This window comes from Coenobita brevimanus, chromosome 55, assembly GCF_032717465.1.
Source record: "Coenobita brevimanus isolate Jiangsu-jjx chromosome 55, ASM3271746v2, whole genome shotgun sequence".
NCBI classification, from domain to species: Eukaryota; Metazoa; Arthropoda; class Malacostraca; order Decapoda; family Coenobitidae; genus Coenobita; species Coenobita brevimanus.
In genome coordinates this window covers 32215586-32236296 of record NC_137008.1, presented here as the reverse complement: position 1 = coordinate 32236296, position 20711 = coordinate 32215586, and the positions used below count along the sequence as shown (strand labels likewise).

At 41.0% G+C, this 20711-nt stretch overlaps 1 protein-coding gene across 3 annotated transcripts in view; it reads left to right on the top strand.

Moving 5' to 3' along the window:
- Positions 1-20711, top strand: part of TyrRS-m (Tyrosine--tRNA ligase, mitochondrial) — an 817527-nt gene that overhangs the window by 381885 nt on the left and 414931 nt on the right. The window lies entirely within an intron of this gene.

Genomic DNA, 20711 nt, shown 5'->3' with positions numbered 1-20711 from the left:
GGTCACGTTAGTTAAAAACGCTTTTTTTTTAACATAAGTTTCTCATAAGAAACAATGGTAATATTGGGGGTTACGTTCCTGGACTCTGGGAAAGTCTACCCATTTGTGGAGTTATGCTACTCTAAACTTAAAAGCAACAATATTGATTTGAAGGAATATCAACGTAAAAGTCGAAAACAGTATATCTGGGTAGAAATAAACAACATTTGAGCCCTAGTTGGGCCGAAGCGTTGTTTACTTCTCCTCAAATACATACTGTTTTCATTTTTTACGTGGATTCTCTTTCAATTCTGCTTCATTTACAGCATTGTGAAAGTTCCTCAACATTATTAATGCATTAGTAGGTCATAAAAACACTACAGTAAAAGCAACATTTTCATTACAGTAAGTAGGTCACAAACAATAACACGGCCTCACTTCATCTATGCATCACTCGTCGTCTGCTGCTGTCCCTCCTTACCCCACTACCCCACCTCCCGCCGCTCCCCACCCTAAATTTGTTGTCCCTCCTTGCTCTCCTGTCTTTCCTCTTCCTCTGACTCCCGTGCTACTGGTGATGAAGATAACTCCCTTAAGTTTTCTGTCTTCTTCATAAAGAACTGCTCTATCTTGGTCTGAGTGGTTTTCTTCTTTCTGTTCTGCAGCATCAAGTTGTAACAATTTAGATCTACCATCACTTTCTTGGCCAAATTTTGTCCAAAAATGAACCAAATTGCTCAGAATGGGGCCATACTTCATTTTCGAATATTATAGTTCGAATAAAACCAGTTTAAGCAACAGACAAAAAAAAAAAGGTATTTATGCATAAACTGCCATACACGGTCTATCAGCTTGGGACTGTCCAAGGCGCGTGCGGCTAATTTGAAACCATCATGTACGTGTAAAGTCGTGTTAAATCGAGAAACCCTTGTTAGTTAAACATATCTCCTTAAATATATATATATATATATATATATATATATATATATATATATATATATATATGTATATATATATATATATATATATATATATATATATATATATATATATATATATATATATATATATATATATATATATATATATATATATATATATATATATATATATATATATATATATACTGTATGTATGTACAGTACATTATATATATATATATATATATATATATATATATATATATATATATATATATATATATGTATATATATATATATATATACAGTGTAATCTCAAATTTCTACAGTTTAGAATTCGATGAATCAAATTTCGATGCATTTTGGAGTGGTCTGCCTACCTTACTTTTCGATGCAAAGCTGCATATTTCAATGCTCTCAGGGCCAGACTCCACCCAAAACAAGCACAGATAATATTGTTATGAATGGAGATTTGCCAGTTTGGTAGTCTCTACTCGAACCAAAACAAGCAAAGATAATATTGTTATGAAGGGAGATTTGCCAGTTAGGTAGTCTTGTACCTTCTCAGAGTTTCCTGTACAGTAGTTCCCGTATCGGTACGAGTCAGAGTTGCCAGTTAGCTGGCTGTTTGTGAGTGTAGTTATTTTGTAAGTTATGCATTAATTTAATGTGCGTTTTCTCAATAATGCTTTATTTAAATGACTGCTCGTTAAATTTTGTAGTTTTTCGTATGGTAAATGATTTAGAGTGTTACGTAATGTGAGACAACTCTTCATATTTTGATGTGTCGGAGTTGGCAACTGTTGCCCGTCGATAGTATACTCGTTAAATGTAGACATTTTGAGAGTAATGCAAGCTTATATAAGATGGAGTAGAGATTATTACAAGTTTGGTCGGGTTTTAGGTCAGTTTGAGTGAACTTCAGTCGGTATTGGTTTTAGTGTAGTGTCAGTGAAGATTGTATACTTTCGGTGGTTGTGAAAACAGTGGCAAACAGTGACGGGTTATTGAAGTTCGTATATCATTGGAACTTGAGAAGACAGTGAAGTGTATTAAGTGTAATTACTGTCAGTGAAGATTATCATCAGTACTTGTGTAATAAGTGAAGTGTTAGCAAGCATTAAGTGTACTAACTGTGAAGTGTTGTTAAACATTAAGTGTAACTGCAATCGGTAAAGTGTGTATAGCTCCAGTGCTTGTGAGAACATTGAAGAGAAGTTGAAAAACATTAAGTGGAATTACTTGGAAAATAAAGTTAGTGAACTTTAAGAAGCCAGTGTTTATTTTCGCCTCAGCTGATCTTGTATACTGTACACCTTAAGGCTGACCATAGGAAGAACAACTCGCTGGGCAACGTCCTTCCTGTACTGTACTACTGCTGTTGGAGCCTGTGGCAGTGTGGGGACTGGGATGTAACAATAATGTTTTATTTAACCCCTTAACCATGGGGCGTCACTTTCGTGACACTCGGGCTCAATGGATCATACCGCTGGGCGTCACTTTTGTAATTCTGTGTTATTTTGAATTGTCCCGGGCTTTCCAGTGGTGGCTTGTATCATCTATCAGTACGGCCAATGTCCAACACTAGTCAGCACTCCAAATCTCATCTGTACTCCCATTCATTGTTGACATTTTAGAGATTTTCCCCCCTTCCTGACTCCCCTCCCTACCTCCCCTCCATTTTCCTGTCCTCTCACCTCCCTGGCCGCGCTGCGCTAAGCTAATCTCCCCCGGATTTTTCCACAGATTTCATCCATTGAAATAAGCCCTATGCCCTATACTTATACAAAATAATATATACCAAAAAAAAATAAGGTAAGTGATAGTGGTATACACCAGGAATTGGCTAATTATCCCCTGACAACACCTCACATGCATTCATTTGCTACATTACCACGGTAATTTCCCCTTTGAATTATGCCTTGTAATCTATTTTCTGTAATAAAAATATATATCAGAAAGGAAGGGAGAAGCCTAAGTAACATTTACATTCACCTGGAACTACCTATTTCTTTATGTATTGCCGAGATTTTCTACCAATAATTTATTAGCATGTAAGTTAGCAGCTGTCATCCTCATTGTCACTGTCAACCCTTGCCTTCTCAGATAAGCCACGGCATTTAGTTCCTTGTCCTCTGCTGTGGTCAAAACATGTTGCACTCGCGCCCCCCCATTTCTGCCGCTTCTGCGCCCATTGCAAAGGGCCCCGTGACCTCTGCACCCAGAAAAACTCATGAGGGAAGCAGAAAAGGACTAAGTGACTCTGCAGTGGAACATGAACCAGCGGAATTGTCAATGGTGATGATGGATAGTGATTTTGACCCTTCGGGGGATTTGTGTGATGAGCCAGGTGAGGAAATCGTGCCAGAAAGTACTAGTACGAGTGCTTCAGTGTCCAAAGTTATCCCTAGCTCCAAGGGAAAGGAGCCGTTAGTGCAGCAAGGGAAGGAATTTGGGAAGGGAGTGAAAAGGCGGCGTGTTAGCCCCGGAACAATGGCCCTGTGTGACCCAGCCCGCCATGAGTCCCGAGTTGATTCACCTCCCCGTTCTCCAAGCCCCACTTCACTCATTTCTTCCTCTTCTTCTGCTGAATTATCTCTGGAGTCTTCATCGTCGGAGTCACCACCAGCATCAACAGGCAGGCTGTAGAGGAAGAGGTAAATCCCTGACCCGTAAAAGTAGAGTTGCTACTAGAGTAAGGGCTGCTAGTGCTGTACGGCAACCCAGGGTCAGTGCGAGTGACCTTGAACGTGGTAAATCACCCTCACAGCCACCCACCACCCTCACCCACCCTACACCGCCATGACAGGGAATCCTGGATGCCTTCGCGTGGACGGAAGGGTCCGATTTTGTCCCAGAACATTTAGATTTTGATGAGAGTTCCTCAGTAGTACAGCCTGCCTTCACTCTTGACGATGATGCTGAGTGTGTGGACTTCCTTTTGGCCTTCCTAGATGACGAAGTCATGCAGCACATATGTGATGAGACCAACAGGTATGAATCACAACGTGCTGCAAGTGGTACAGGTGCAGCCAAGATGCAACAGTGGTCCATGCTGGGAGTGCAGGAGCTGTATGTGGTCTTCGCCCTCATGCTTCTCATGCCACACTCAAAGAAGCATGAGTTGGAAGAATACTGGTCCATGGACCCCTTACTACGCTCACCCACCTTCAATAAGTACATGGCCAGAGATCGCTTCCGGAACATCATGGGAAACCTGGACTTTGCCGACAACGATGTACCTTCCCAAACCGACCCACTCTGGAAGATCCGGGAGATTCTGAGCAGAATGAAGGATAAGTTTATGTCATTCTTCCACCCCTTTCAGAAGGTTGTCATTGACGAATCCTTGGTTTTGTTCAGAGGACGTCTTCGGTTTGTGCAGTACATTCCAAGCAAACGCCATCGCTTTGGAATCAAGTTCTTTGTACTGTGCGACTGTAAGACGGGGTACATCCTTGACTTCGTCATTTATTCAGCCAGCACTGTCGATCTGGATAAAACACCCCCCCTTGGCTTCTCAGGCTGTGTAGTGAAAGTGCTCCTTGAAAAGTATTTTGGTGGGAATCATGTGCTGTATACAGACAACTATTATACAGCACCGAAACTTGCCAAATACCTTTCAGAGCACGGCATTGGCTCCTGCGGCACTGTCAAAAGTAATCGTGCCCACTTCCCTAAATTCCCAGAGGCAGGAACCTCGCAGCGAGGAGACGTGCACCTATGCAAGTCTGAGAAGATGCTGGCAATATGGTGGCTTGACAAGAGGGTTGTGCACATGCTCACCACCGTACATAAGGGGGAAATGACAGACAGTGGGAAGGTCGACCGTAGGACAGGCAAACCTGTGATGAAACCTGATGCTGTGTTAGACTACAGTATCAACATGCGGCTGGTGGATAAGTCCGACATGATGATTGGTGAGATCGACTGCCTCAGGAAGAATACTAGGTGGTACAGGAAAGTTTTTCTGTATCTCATAGACATGACGATGCTGAACGCCTTCATCCTGTACAAGATGAAGGTCAAGCCACCCAAGTCCTTCTCCCTGGGGTTGTTCGCCAGGACTTGTGTTCAGCAGCTGCTGGAAAGATATGGTAGGGTGACAGCAGCAACTCCAAGGCGCCATCCAGTAACACTTCCCGACAGACTTGAGCAGAGGGCATACATGGATCGGCACAGACTGGTGCAAATGCCTGCCACAGGCAAGAGGAAGGCTGCGATCCGCAGGTGCCAGGTGTGTGCACATACCACCCGACGCACGCCTGAGCACAAACGCACCTCTTGGCAGTGCACTGAGTGCCAGGTTCCCCTCTGTGTTACCTGCTTCTTTGATTACCACAACCAGAAGCAGTTCTAAAAGTGCAAGTGGGAAAGGAAAGTAATGTGTAAATAATGTGTAATTAGCAAGTGAAAGCAATGGATGTTCAGTACATATGATTGAACAGTGTATTATAGTTTTATCTTACTGAAAGTGACAGTGAATAACATAGTGTAAGTAAAATAGAAGGGTAAATATTGAAAATACAATAGAAAATGTAAATAGTAATGTAAGTAATTAGTAATATAAGAATATGAGTACAAATACTTGATGTTATAACAGTGAAAGTGAATCCGTGGCTCTCTATGTATTTTACTGAATGAAAAATTGAATGACTTCAGTGACAATAAACTAATACTACTGAAGGAAACTTATGGTTAAAGACTCCAGATATATATAAGTGTTATATAGTAATAGAAATATAAAGTTTGAGGGGTTTTATGAATAATAAATGACAGAGTACCAAGAGTGAACTAGCGCAAGTGGGAAGGTCATACGCGCTCGTAATTTTCATTGCTTTCACAGTGGTTTTATTTTGGAGTATGGATCCCAAACTACTTGATAATCATAGAGTAGTGTTTATAGTGTTAATATCTGGCTGTGGTAATCATATTACGGGTTGTCGGGAAGTGTAAAGTGGAGACTTCGTTACCCAACTTCAGAGGTCTCCACAAGTCCTACGGTAATCGACGAAGGCTTAACAAACATCCCAAGAGAAAGCTGAAGGTATGTGCCATAAGCATATATAATTTTAATATTCTAGGACTAATAACTGATTTTTGGCAAATATTTTTTGAGAGTCTGTCGGAGCCTGAATAACCCTGCGGGACATGCAAAACATTGGTAAACATGCCCGCGGTGTAAGGGTTAAATGACTCCTTGTTAAATTATGTAGTTTAAGTTCGTATGGTAAATGATTTAGTGTTATGTAATGTGAGACAACTCTTCACATTTTGATGTGTCTGAGTTGGCAACTGTTGCTCGTCAAGAGTATACAGGTAACTCGCACGGAACACGTGGGTTTCGTTCCTACGGTGCCGTGTTAGGTGCGAAATCGCGTATATTTAAACTACTCTGTATTTTGCTCCCTAGACCCCCCAAATGTGTTGTTTTGCTGTTATCTGTCACTGGTAATCACTAGAATGCACTTTAAGTGGTTAGAAGGTTTATTTAATGTTATAACTCACAAATACAGTACTCTAGAGCAAAACTTCAACACACAAATACTGTACGTAAACACAAGGAAACATTCCGACGCCGATCATAGGGAATCTTATAAATCAGGTTAACTGGTACCAGTGCTTTAACATACAAGTACATGCCAGAACAGTACATATTTAACTTAGAAATGCAGTACTGTGATATCGAATGATTTCAGTACTGTTAGGAATGGCTGGAAAAAAAAAAATGTTATGAATACATTTTCACCTTTTTGATATATGTTTATGGTAGTTTCGAGTTATTTTTTACGTTATCATTGTGCTCATGCTTGGAAAAGGGAGCGAAAGAGTTGAATTTTCAGTCCTAAATGAGAAAACTGCACGTCCTCCAAGGCTAGACTCTGCCATGGGAGAATAAAGTGGAGGGTCAGTCCGATTAGCAATAAGGAAGTTGTGTCACAACTTCCAGCTCCCAGACCACGAGAATGGCTAAAAATAGAATCGTAATGCAGTTTCAGAACCAACAATAAGTCTAATTATTACGAATACAGATACAAAGCAGAAATAAATACGTTTACAGACGGGGAAAACATACTTCTTCCGTCATAACATGTTCATCTTTATCATTTTATGTTCATCTTTATCATTTTACCTTGTTATTTTCGCAATATATATTGTTGTCTCGTAAACAGGGTGGTTGTTTGTGTTTTGCAAGGGAGGAAAAAGATTGTATTTTCTGTCTGGGTCGAGATAATGGGTGTAACTATGTGTGGTTAGGCATGGCCACGAGCGAAAAAATCGTACATCCACTCATCACGATAGCAGGTGGTGAACTGACAGATGATACATGAGAGGGTGAAGTCAAGGTCAGTCTCACGTCCCAAATTTTCGTTCACTTCCCGAAAGTTTTCACAGTTTTCTACAAGTTGCATTGCATCAGATGATCCAAACCATTACAGCAAACCTGAGCAAATAGGTAAAGATACCAAGACAAAAATGTATTTTTCTCTTATTATAAGTCTTTAACGAACAAACAAAAAAGGCAATATTCTGACGCCGATCATGGGTAATCACATAAATCAGGTTAACTGGTTACAAGGCTTTATTTAATGCTTTAATTGCTTACAAGTACATGTCAGAACAGTAAATATTTAACTTACAAATACAATTGTACTGTAGAAAAGCAGTACAGTAAGAGTTTAACGAACAAACAAAAAAGGCAATATTACGACGCTGATCATGGGCAATCATATAATTCGGGTTAACTGGTTACAAGGCTTTATTTAATGATTTAACTTTATTTAAGTGCTTACAAGTACAGTACATACGAGAACAGTAAATATTTAACTTACAAATATTGTACTGTACTGTGGAAAAAACGAACAAATAAAAAAGGCAATATTCTGACGCCTATCAGGTAAACTGGTTATAAGACTTTATTTCTTGCTTTAACGTTATTTAATAGTACTTTAAGTTGCACATAAACTTACCAGAACAGTACAGTACTGTAAATATTTAACTTACAAATACTGTGCTACTGTACTCGGGAATGTCTCACTCACTGAATAATTTCCCGCCTAGCTCGTCACGTAATCAAAACAAACCGCGCGCTGCGGTGACGTTCGAGGATTTGATCTTTCAAAGGCCTCCCCTGCGTTAATTTGTAGTTTTCATAATGGTTTTTTAATCTTACGTTGTCTTATATGTATCCCAGCCCTTACCGTGTATAATTGCGAGCGCGTTCCGTGAGATCGTGTTCCGTGCGAGTTACCTGTACTTGTAAAATGTAGACGTTTTGAGAGTAATGCAAGTTTATGTAAGATGGAGTAGAGATTATTACAAGTTTAAAATGCTAGAAGTGAAGGAAAATTATAAGAAAAAGTGTGAACCTAACCTAATATTGTATGTGACATGTGCTGTCAGGGCTAGACTAACCAAAACAAGCAAAGATAATTTTTTGATGTGGACCAAAAGTGAAGGAAAATTATAAGAAAAAGTATGAGCTTAACCTAATATCGTATGTGACGTGTCAAGAAGAGAATGAAAATGAACATCGTTTATTCATACAGTATATGAAGCATACGATGATATGGTTCCAAGACAATTCACCGCCAAGTCAATTCGCCCGTCAGATAATTCCGTCAAAACATGGATGATTTCCGGTCAGGACAATTCGCACCCTGGACGATTCTCCGTCATTCTATAAATATACTTATTATTAATTAATCAGTACTTTAATAACTCAAAGATATAACAAGAGAAATAAAAGGAAGAGGATCAGTAGTAGAAATACTAAAACAAAATGAATTGCAGGTGTTAGCAAATACAGTAGGCAGAATACTGAAACGAAGAGAAGTACAGTAATTATGATTATAAGGCGCAACATAGAAATGAACAATGGAGACTGAGAAAAAAAAATAGTCATGTTGTTTAAGGAAAAGAGCTCCCGGATGGGAGTAGGCACCACCAACAACAAGCCATGTGGAAGGCGATACTCTGTTGTCGGCGGCCATCTTGCGACTGTCCTGCCAGCAGCCCTCTACAGCCAAGTGCTGCACTTTCAGCCTGTACCTTCCATATATGGACATGCATTTCACTGCAATTTAGTTGTATGTATTTTCTTTGTATTTTCGTTGCAACTTACCTGTTTCAAAGATGGCAAGCAAGAGTGGTCCTTCGGGTAGCAGTGGTAATGGACGAGAGCTGCCTGGCACCTCTAAATCTTCACAGCCAAAGGAGAAATGGCAATACAGGAAAAGACAGAAATACACCAAGTATACACTTGCTGACAGTATGGCAGTACAATGCAGAACTACAGTTACTTAACCATAGTTATAGTTCATGAAGTTTACAGATGTGGGCAAAAAATCATGATTTTAGGGAGTTAGGTTTGGAGGCCCCGGACCCAAACTAATTTTTCCCATAAGAAGTTCAGCTTAAATTTCAGTTATTTGAATTTTGCGGTGATTTTTAGGTACATATGCCCATCGAAATTTGAAATTTCACAGTATATATATATATATATATATATATATATATATATATACAGTATATATATATATATATATAAATATATATATATATATACAGTAGAACCTCTCTCATTCGGACTATATGGGGGGAAGGGTTGTCCGAATTAGCAGATTGTCCGGACCATCAGGGTAATCTCCAGTTCATACCAAAAACTATCTACATATGGTATGTTTGTTAATTATTAACATATGTGGCATATGTCAACCCTGCATAACTGCAAAAGATGAAAGGATACTAAAATAACAAAACTAATCATGTACGATGTATTACATAATTTACAGATAAGGCCTTGACAAGAAACTAGCCTACATTTTAAATTGTAGTAAGTGACTAAGGCCCGTGGAGGCAAAAAAATTAATTAATTAATTAACTGTAATATTTGGAATAAAAATAAAACTTATGTAGGCAAAAAATACATTGTCATCTTTGGCATATTGATAACCCCTATATGGGCAAGAAGCTAATGTTTGATGTACAAGTAAAGCACATTTAAGTATAAAAAATAACCTACAGTAATCACTAAACACTGCAGAATATTCTGACCCATTTTTGTGTAAGCAAACTCCTCCTTTTAACACCTTTATTCATTACAGAAGCTACACTTGCATTAAGGGGCATCGTAAGGAGGATTAACTTTTGAAATACAGTGTAAAAATATAAATGGTTGGTGAACTAGTTGATGGAACAAATGCTAGCGTGTGTTTAAACAGACGCCCATCTTGCGACCTAGCGTGATCCGAGACTAAACGAATGACGATCGCTTTCCGCGCCGATACTGAAAATGACTTTAGAATTACTTTCAACATATTTTTGGAGCTTATTATTTTTAAATTTTGTCTGGATTAACAGAAATCCGGATTAAAGGGGTCCGGACCAAAGAGGTTCTACTGTATATATATATATATATATATATATATATATATATATATATGTACAGTATATATATACAGTATTTATATATATATATATATATAGATATATATATGAACAGTATATATATACAGTATATATATATATATATATATATATATATATATATATATATATATATATACACAGTAGAACCTCGGTCCTCGAACGTCTCACATGTCGAACAAATCGGACCTCGACCAAAAAATTCAAGAAATTTTTGCTCCAGAGGTCGACCAAAATATCGGACCTCGACCAACCTGAACGTAGCCAAACGAAGGGAAGCTGGCCGACCGACAGTCACGCGTCCACTTTTGTTGTTTGTCAACGTGGTTGTCCTTTTGTGCTTCACATTTTTCTTGATTCAGTGCAGTATTAGCCCCTGATAATGGCTCCAAAGAAAGCAAGTTCATCCAGTACCGCTACTGGCAGTGAAAAGAGGAAAGTAGTGCAGAAAATAATTGAAGAAGTGGAAAAATTATTGCTTATCTTCATCAATGAGAAACAGTTAGCAGGAGACAGTGTTAGTGAGTATATAATTTGTGAAAAGGCAAGAGAAATATACAGTCACCTCGTAAAGGAAAGCACTGGTACCAGTGCTGAAACTTAAATAGGTAAGCATATGGGGTCTTGGAACGGATTAAAATGATTTACATTATTTCTTATGGGGAAAATTAGTTCGGTCCTCGACCAATTCGGTCCTGGAACAGCCTTCCAGAACGGATTGTGTTCGAGGACCGAGGTTCTACTGTATATATATATATATATATATATATATATATACAGTAAACCTCAATATAACGGACTTCAATAGATCGGAATTCGCTTTTATTGGAATCGAGGAGCTACCGGACTAAATTCCTATATACCCGAAAAAGTCCGATAAAGCCAAGCAGTCCGAACTGCCGGACCACTTCAGCTATGTGTACCACAATAAGGTAAATAAAAGACATGTTTATCAGTGTACAGTACAGTATTATTATATATATTATATCATTTGATTAATGTAGTGATTTTTTTTTTTTTTTTTAATGTGACCGACTCTGGGCATAGGCTGCACAGCCTGCTTTCAAGGCCCAGTAGTCCTCCTACGTACCGCACACCTCTACATGTCACCACTTCGGCGCTAACACCCACCGTCCATTCTGAATACATGCTAGGGCTGTCTCATACAGGACTGGTGTACTGGTATTAGCGGGGGTATTTTTACGACATGTCGGCGGGCCTTCTGGTAGATCAGTAAAGTCTGATTTTTCTGAAATTCAAATCCTTAAACTGTTCCCTGCCTCAGCGGGATTTGAACCCGGGTCCGTCAGGACTGCAGGCCAACTCTCTAGATGATATAGTGGGGGTGCTAACCATCCACTCACTCGATGTAGTGCTGCTCTCGGGTGTCTGCCCTTTCCTCTCCATCCTTCTTTCCTTCCATTCTCTTCTGTCTTTCTTTCCTTCATTCTTTCCTTGTCCTTTTGCCTAGGGGTGACTTTACACTCCTTCTTCTGTCTTTCTTTCCTTCATTCTTTCCACTTCCTTCAGCCTGTGGGTGACTCTACACTGAGTGACAAGCCAAAATGGTTTCTTGTGCACCAGGAAACCATTTACTACGCTGGGTGGTAACCATATAACCAGATTTTGGCACCTGGTGGTTTAGTGGGTAATTATTGCGCTTCAATACGATTGAGCTGGTGAAGGTTTATATCCAAGGGGTGGTTGGGGTTGATTGCTCATGTAATGCCACTCAGGGATGAGAGGCTTGTCACTCATCTTAAATGTCAGGACCAACTGCCTAGCTCTGGACTCCTACTCTCCTCAAGGGGCAATGTAGGATTGGATGATGGATGGATGGATGGATGATATAATACAGTACAATACCGAAGTAGTAGTGAAAACAGTTTAAAAACTGTTCATGCCATCCGGACTAATGTCTGATATATCAGATAACGTCTGGGTTAGCAGGGGGAAGTCCGGATGTCACTTTTATTGGATTTTTGCATTTTTCTGACTGGCTTAGGCCCCAGTTAGTCTGTTATAGTGAGGTCTAACTGTATATATATATATATATATATATATATATATATATATATATATATATATATATATATATATATATATATATATATATATATATATATATATATATATATATATATATATATATATATATATATATATATATATATATATATATATATATATATATATATATATATATATATATATATATATATATATATATATATATATATATATATATACAGTATATATATATATATATATATATATATATATATATATATATATATATATTTATATACGTATATACTGTATACAGTAATACCTGTAAGACTCGAACACATAAGTCCCAGACACCCCAAGTCCTGGACATTTTGGGCTCAGGCCTTTGGAAACCAAAAATGCCCCAAAAAATGTAAAAAAAAAAAAAAAAAAAAATTCAACCATACTTTGAACTTGGTGCGCAGCGCTGAACGGCTGTGTTTTGCTGCGTAGTTTCACTGAAGTCCAGCAGGGTGACTCTGCCTCTTCCCCATTTCCTGCCTACCCATCATCGTGAGACCACACACATCACCATGGCCACCCACATGCCCACTTTTGTGGTGGTGCCCTACCTGCTGCAGGCCCTGCTGTTCCTCTGCTGCCTCTTACTTGTGTGGGTGACAATGGCCCTGCCATTCGAGAAGAGGAAACGAGTGGTTCTGACTCTGGGGAAGAAGAGGGAGATATTGGAGAAGGTGGACGCAGGATGGTTGACGTCCTGCATCCCCCAAGAATTCAACCTGGGCCGCTCAACCTTGTTCAGTATCAAGAAATCCTGGAACAAACTCACCCAGTACACAGCTGACTTTGCATCGAAGACCAAACACAACGTGCAGAGGAAGATTACATACCCTCCCAGGTTTGCAGAAATCGACCGCTCAAAGCTGATTTGGTACGATCAACAACATGCTGCTGGTGTGCTGGAGCACGGTACAGAGTTGAAGGTTGCTGCCGAGAAGTTTGCAAGGTTACACGACACCCCAGACTTCAAGGAATCCAAGGATTGGTGCTTCGCTTTCAAGTTAGGACATGGACTTACCAACTGTAAGGCCCATGGCAAATTTTGGACGCCAACGAGGAGAGAGGAGAAGAGTTTTGGCAGAAGGTGAAGGGCTTGGTCTACTCCATCGCTTGCTGCCAATGGACACCCTAGGAGAGGAGATGGAGAAGTGTGTACCTGGACGCAAGCTCTTCAAGCAGCGGATATCTGCTTTGTGTTGCGTCAGTGCTAATGGCATGCAACAGCTCAAGCCTGTTATTGTTGGCCATGCAAAGCAGCCTTGGTGCCTTCATGGGGTGATGGATGTCCTTCCTGTCATGTGGTACCATTCTGTGAAGGCTTGGTTCACAGCCAAGATCTTCAAAGACTGGTTTCACCAGCACCTCATCAAGGAGGTCGTCCATTATCAGACGAAGACACTGGGAATCCCATGCGACCAGGTAAAGGCTCTCCTTCTCTTGGACAATGCACCTGTGCATCCGTCTGTCAAGGAGTTGGTGGCCGAGAATGGCCGCATTAGGTATGTTTTTGCCATCTAATATGACTGCTTTCATCCAATCAATGGACCAAAGAGTGATTGTGGCAACGAGGAGGCTGTACCGTCGGAAGTTCCTGGACGAGGTGATGGTTGTCCTCAAGGATGAGGACGAGCTCAGGGAGGGACGGGACACGCGAGACCAGCAGACTGTGGAAAACCTTCGCCTCTACAACCTCAAGTCAGCCATCTACAACTGGGCCAGTGTCAAGACTCTGGAAAGTGGTTGGCCTTGTCTGCTTCTCGGAGCCGATGTGGTGCACGACTTTCTAGGTTTTGACATGGATGACTTCAGTGCACGTCTTCATGTGGCTGACGACAAGGCGGATGTGGACAAAGTGTGTGAGTAGTTGGATGGGTATCAGATCATGTCTGATATCTAGATCACATCTTCACTTGCAAGTACAAGTACCCAACTTGAAGATTCCGACGAGGACAGCTAGGATGATGCACACTCCTCTTAGCGCACCACTACTACAGCCATCCCCAAGCTGAGCACACTCCAGGAGCATGTTGAGTTCGTTCTGAACTACCTTGAACACCTGGACTGTGACCGGGAGATGGGGCCCCTAGGACTTGTGGAGGAAGTGCTTGCTTTTAGGCAGCACATCATCACTCGCCAGAACCGCCATTCATTACGTCAATCAACCATTTACAGTTTCTTCAGGCCTGTGACCCCCGCCGTGCTCAGACCTGGCTCCACATCACTGCCTCACCAAGACAGGCCTTCCACCTCCGAGCCACAGCCCAACACATCGGCCACAGTGGAGTCGCCACTGGATGTGACTTTCTTCGGAGTCGTCTACAATGGGTAATCCATCACCACGTCCCAGCGACACACCCCTCGGCCACCAGCAACACCTACTCTCGGACTCTGACAGTGAATAAACAGCAAAAACTAGCCACTAGACCACATGGGAATTTGCAGTGTTGTGCATTGTTAAGAAATTAGAATTCAGAGTGCCAAGGATTAAGTACAGAGTGCTACACTGGTGAGTTTCAAGTGCAGAGCAAGTAAGACAAGAATGTGCAGTGTTGAGAAATTAGGAATCAGAGTGCAAAGGCTTAAGTGCATAGTGCAAACTCTGGTAAGTTTCAAGTGTAGCGCAAGTAAGAACAGAATGCGCAATGTTAAGAAATTAGAATCCAGAGTGCAAAGGATTAAGTGCAGTGCGACACTGGATTACTGTACATGCTTCAGGTGCACCTTTGTACTGTCAGAGTTTGAGAGGTGGCAGGTTAATCTTTGCGACGGCCATGGACGTGTTGTAAGGACCCTGTACACTGCTAAATATTTTCCGTACTTACCTCCAATTCCTCATTCTCTGGTTCCTTTTCATTTATTTCATGGTTTCTGTCCCTTACTTGTGTGAATAGGGTCTTAAGTAGGTGCTGTGCATGTCCAGTAGGGAGTTATTTTAGGTTGTTTTCATAGTTAGGCTGGGTTAGGGTCCATAAGTGCCTGTCCAGGAGGCATTTTCCTAAGTCCTGGACATGCCCTTGGCTCTATTACATCAGGTCTTGGAGGAATTACTGTACTTATATACAGGTATACCTTGATATCCGATACCTCCAGATGCAATACCACGGCTTAACGATGGGGGTAGAAATACCACCATACCCCGCCTAACAGTGGCCAAACACAGGTTTATGGGTTTTGATTTTTCTTACCAATTTTGATGATATTTTAGACTTGAATTGTGTGTTTAGGCTGATCTACGAGTATAAACTGTTTTTAGAAGTAGATTAATGTGTTTTAGCCATAGATGGAGTGAACATTGTCATTTTGGGATACAGTTTACTAAGCTTGATTTTTTCCAGACATATTTGACAATTTTCAGATTTTATTTGTTGGTTTTAGTGAGTTATTTACAGGTGTTAGGCTTAGGTTAGCTTTTTTACAGCTGTTAGGTCATTTGGATTGGCTTAAACTTGTTTTTGGACTCATTTGGGTGGGTTTAGGACTTGCTTTGGGGGGAAACGTAAGGCTTAAAAACGCATCCCTATACTTTACATGTTAAATCTACCCTGATATATGATACCCCACGTGACACTGGGTTTTTGCTCAACCACTGAGGAACTTTCAGGTGTTGTCTGCTACCTAGAGGTGTATGGTATGTAGGAGGACTGCTGGGCCTTGATAGCAGGCTGTGAAGCCTATGCCCAGAGTCGGACACACACACACACACACACACACACACACACACTATCTATCTATCTATTGCCAGACGCCTCAATCCCGTTTGGGGTGGCCACAAACAAATCGCCTCCAAGTCGCCCTGTCCCCCGCCATTTCACTCCCCTGCTCCCAACTCACACCCCCCTCTCTCATATACCTCTCCACCCCATCTCTCCATCTCATCCTCGGCCTCCCCCTCCCTCTTTCCCCCTCCACCTCACTCACATACACTCTCTTCGTCAGTCTTTCACCCTCCATCCTCTCCACATGGCCAAACCACCTCAGTGTGTTCCTCATAACGCTTCCTATCACATCCACATCAACACCACAACGCTCCTTTATATCCTCATTCGTCAGCCTGTCTCTCCATGTGACTCCACAGGCTCCTCTTAAATAACTCATTTCCACGGCTCTCACTCTTGACTTGTGTCCTTCCAACAACGTCCACGCTTCACTTCCGTACGTTAGAGTTGGTATCACAATACTGTCATGTAGTAACTTTTTCACTTCCATGCTCACTTCCCTGTTTCTTATCACTGCTTTCAAAGAACCAGCAACCTTTCTTCCCTGCTGTACCCTTTCAAGCACTTCACCCTCCAAACCTCCATCCTTACTCATCACACTACCCAAGTACTTAAACGTACTCACATTTTCCAATTCCTCACCATCCAACCTCGCTGTACATTCACTGACTTCACCTCTCTCAAAGACCATCACTTTACTCTTCCCTACATTCACCTTTAGATTCCGTTTCCTACACACTCTCTCAAACTCATCCACCAAGCCTTGCAGCTCTCCTTCGTCTTCACTCAACAACACGGTATCATCTGCAAACAACAGTACAGGGAGTTTCCAAACACTATCCTCTCTCACCAGGGCCACTCCAACATCCACTACCCTACCTTGTACCTCTTTTATTACCCCATCCATGTACAGATTGAACAACCATGGAGACATGACACATCCCTGTTTCAACCCAACTTTCAAAGAGAAAAATTCACTTAGTTCACCATCCACACGCACTGCAGCCTTCGCACCATCGTACATACTCTTCACAGCATTCAACAACTTCCCATCTATTCCATATATTCTTAACACTTTCCACAATCCTAGTCTATCCACCCTGTCATATGCTTTCTCCAAATCCATGAAAGCCGCATACAACTTCTTTCCCTTCTCTAGAAACTTTTCCACTAAAGATCTGAGAATGAATATCTGATCTACACAACCTCTTCCCTTCCTAAAGCCTCCCTGTTCTTCTCCAACTAATTTCTCTGTTCTTTCTCTAACTCTGTCAATAAGTATCCTACCATACACTTTTCCTATTATACTAAGAAGACAAATGCCCCTATGATTACCACACACTTCTTTTTCCCCTTTTCCTTTGTACAAGGGAATAATTATACCTGACTTCCAATCCTCTGGGACTCTACCTTCCTCCCAGGCCAATCTGCACATCTTCCACATCCATTCTACTACTATCTCTCCCCCATGCTTCAACATTTCACCACACACTCCATCAATTCCTGGGGCTTTCCCTGATTTAACTTTCTTCATTGCTTCCACAACTTCTATCCTACTGATTTCTTCCTGTCTTCTCACCTCCCTCCTTCTCCCAGCCATTCCCCAGCCACTTATACTTGCATTACTTCCATCCTCCACGTTCAACAATTCCTTAAAGTGTTCTCTCCATCTGCTCACTTTTTCTCCCTTCTCCACTAGTAATCTACCATTTTTATCTTTCACTCCCCTGCTAACTTCACTGCCACCCTGTCTTACTCTTTTCACCTCTTTCCAGAACATTTTCTTACAGTCCCTCCACTTTACACTCAAATTCCTTCCAAATTCCTCATCCACTCTCTTCTTACTCTCTCTTACTAATCTTTTCACCTCTCTCTTCCTTTCTACATATAACTCTCTCTTCCACCTCTCAACTTCTTCCACGTCCCTATTTCTCATCCATTCATTGTATGCTTTCTTCTTTTGTGCCACAGCCCGTTTCACCTCTTCAGTCCACCACGCTGTTCCTTGCACCCCCCTCCGTCTTCTCTTCCTTCCACACACCACATCACATGCTGCACATATTTCTTCTGTAAATATTCTACACACACCTTCCACATCCCCCATCTGCTCCAACTCATATTTGCCCAATCGTTCCTCCACTTCTCTCTTATACTCTGCCTTTTTCTCGTCCTCTTGTAACCTTTCCACTCTCCTTGCAACTACTCCTTCCTCTCGTCTTTCCCTTCTTCTATTCCTCCATCTTTTCTTGAACTTTAACTCTGGCCACCACCAAGTAGTGGTCAGAAAGTCCACTCCCCCAACCTCTATAAACCCTTGCATCCAATATACATCTTCGCATCCTTTCATCCACACACACATAATCAATCATTGCCTTCCTTTCACTCAATTCACCACCCACCCTTCTCATCACTCGCCATGTATACCTGTGGATCATTTTATGCCTGAAGAGGGTATTAGCTATCACCAACCCCCTCCCAGCACAAATGTCCACTAACGTACTCCCATTCTCATCTATCTCAGCAGGCACACCCCACTCACCAACTATTCCATCCACCTTCACATTCCCAACTTTACCATTCATATCACCAATCAAAAACACTCTATCATTCCTTCCAAACTTTTCCATGCATACTTCTACATTTGTCCAGAACTCTTCTCTCACTCTTCTAGCACGATCTTGCGTTGGCGCATACACACACACAATCGCCCACATTTGTATTCCAACTTTCAACTTTACCCACACAATCCTTGATCCAACTGATCCATACTGTCTTATGCTCCTCTTCCATCTTTTACTCACAACTATACACACTCCTTCCTTTGCCCTCTCATTCCCACCTACTCCTGCACATATACCCCATCCGTACTCCCATTCTCTCACACTTTCTCCTCTCCATTTTGTGTCAGTTATTCCACATACATCCACTTTCGCATCCTCAAGCACCTGGACAATCTCTCTCTCTTTCACCTCATCATTTGCTCCTCTTACATTCCACGTTCCAATTGCAATGTCCTTTGTCCGGTCCTTGGTCGTCAACGTTTGGTCAGTCCTTGTCCGAGGCTTATTGTTTGTTTTTTTAGTTAGTTGTTTTCCGGGGAGGGGCACTAACCCTCCGCCAACCCTTTTAGTCGCCTTTTACGACAAGCAGGGATACTGGGGGAGTATTCTTGACAGACCCCCCTACCCCCAGGGGGGTCTGTCAAGAATACTCCCCCAGTAAAAAAAAAAAAAAAAAAAAAAAAAAAAAAAAAAAAAAATTTAGCTGGTGAGCCTAAACTTGATCCTAGACCTGAAAAAGTAATATAACTATTGTGACTATATGTCTGGATAAACTTACAGAAGTTAGCAGTACTATAGACCAATAAAGTCATCAAAATACTCATTGATAGATAATGTCACACACACAAATGAGTACTATTGACTGGCTATTTTGCATATGCATACATTGGGCTTCCATCCGGCAATCCCTTACACACAGTCATTTCGTTGTGTTACTGATGAGGTTAATGCAGTTGGCTTTCATATAGACATTTGTATCGTCTTTTTGAGAAAGGATAAAGCTTTCTTGAAGCTTGTCATAGCCTTAGTTCTTTTAAATTTAATATTTGCCAAGTACTGCCTCTTGACGTCTATTTCCATACGTCATAGACGACCGTCCCCATAGTGGGATGAAACATAGCTCACTTTTCGCTAGCTGTCGGTGAAGGCGGATATGCATACGGTTCATTTAATAGACCATTGTGGTGATTAACCAAGGTTTTGAAGTCCGATATTTGCATGATGCATATGATGTACCTTGATTTATACAATGAGGGAAAAAAAAAAGACAATTACAAGTAGTGTAGAGCGTGTGCCGCTACATGAGCGTGATTTGGCTACTTCCTTCACTCTGAGGACGTAAATAATTTTATTCTTTATTCCGACGACTTTGTTCAGCTCAGTGGAGACTGAACTGGATGATGATACAGCTCCATTAACCCCCTTCAGAATGAGTATTCCAAATGGTAAAATCATTTGGCAGCAAGAACAAAACTATGTATATCATCGGACTGGAAAAGTTAAGCTGCTTTCTTGTTCAGAGGCTCAGAGGCTTACCTGATCATCATTTGGTACATGTTTTGTAATTTATTTTGCCATCCCTTCCAAAAATTGAAGGAACATACATGATTCTAAATGGTACTGGAGACTTGGTACAACTTCTATCTACTGTATATTACACATTAATATCCTCTTGTACGTTAAATGATGCATACAGACTGTTGATATTAAATACATTTTGTTTCTTCAGTTTTCATATTCTAAATATTAAGGTGGTAACTTTTTGATGTAGTGCTGCCTTTTTCCTTCACCTTAATCATTCTTTTTCTGTGCCTGTCCTCCTCTGTTCCTATTTCTCCCACATTTCCTATCACTTCTTATTGCCTTTCTTTCCTTTACAGGTGGCTTTACATTGAGTGACAAGCCAAATGGTTTCCTGTAAGCCAAGAAACCATTTACAACGCTGTGTGGTAACCATATAACCAAACCATACATGTTACCTACGTGTCAACAAGTGGGTTGGTGGAGGGTTAGTGCCCCTCCCCGTAAAACAACTA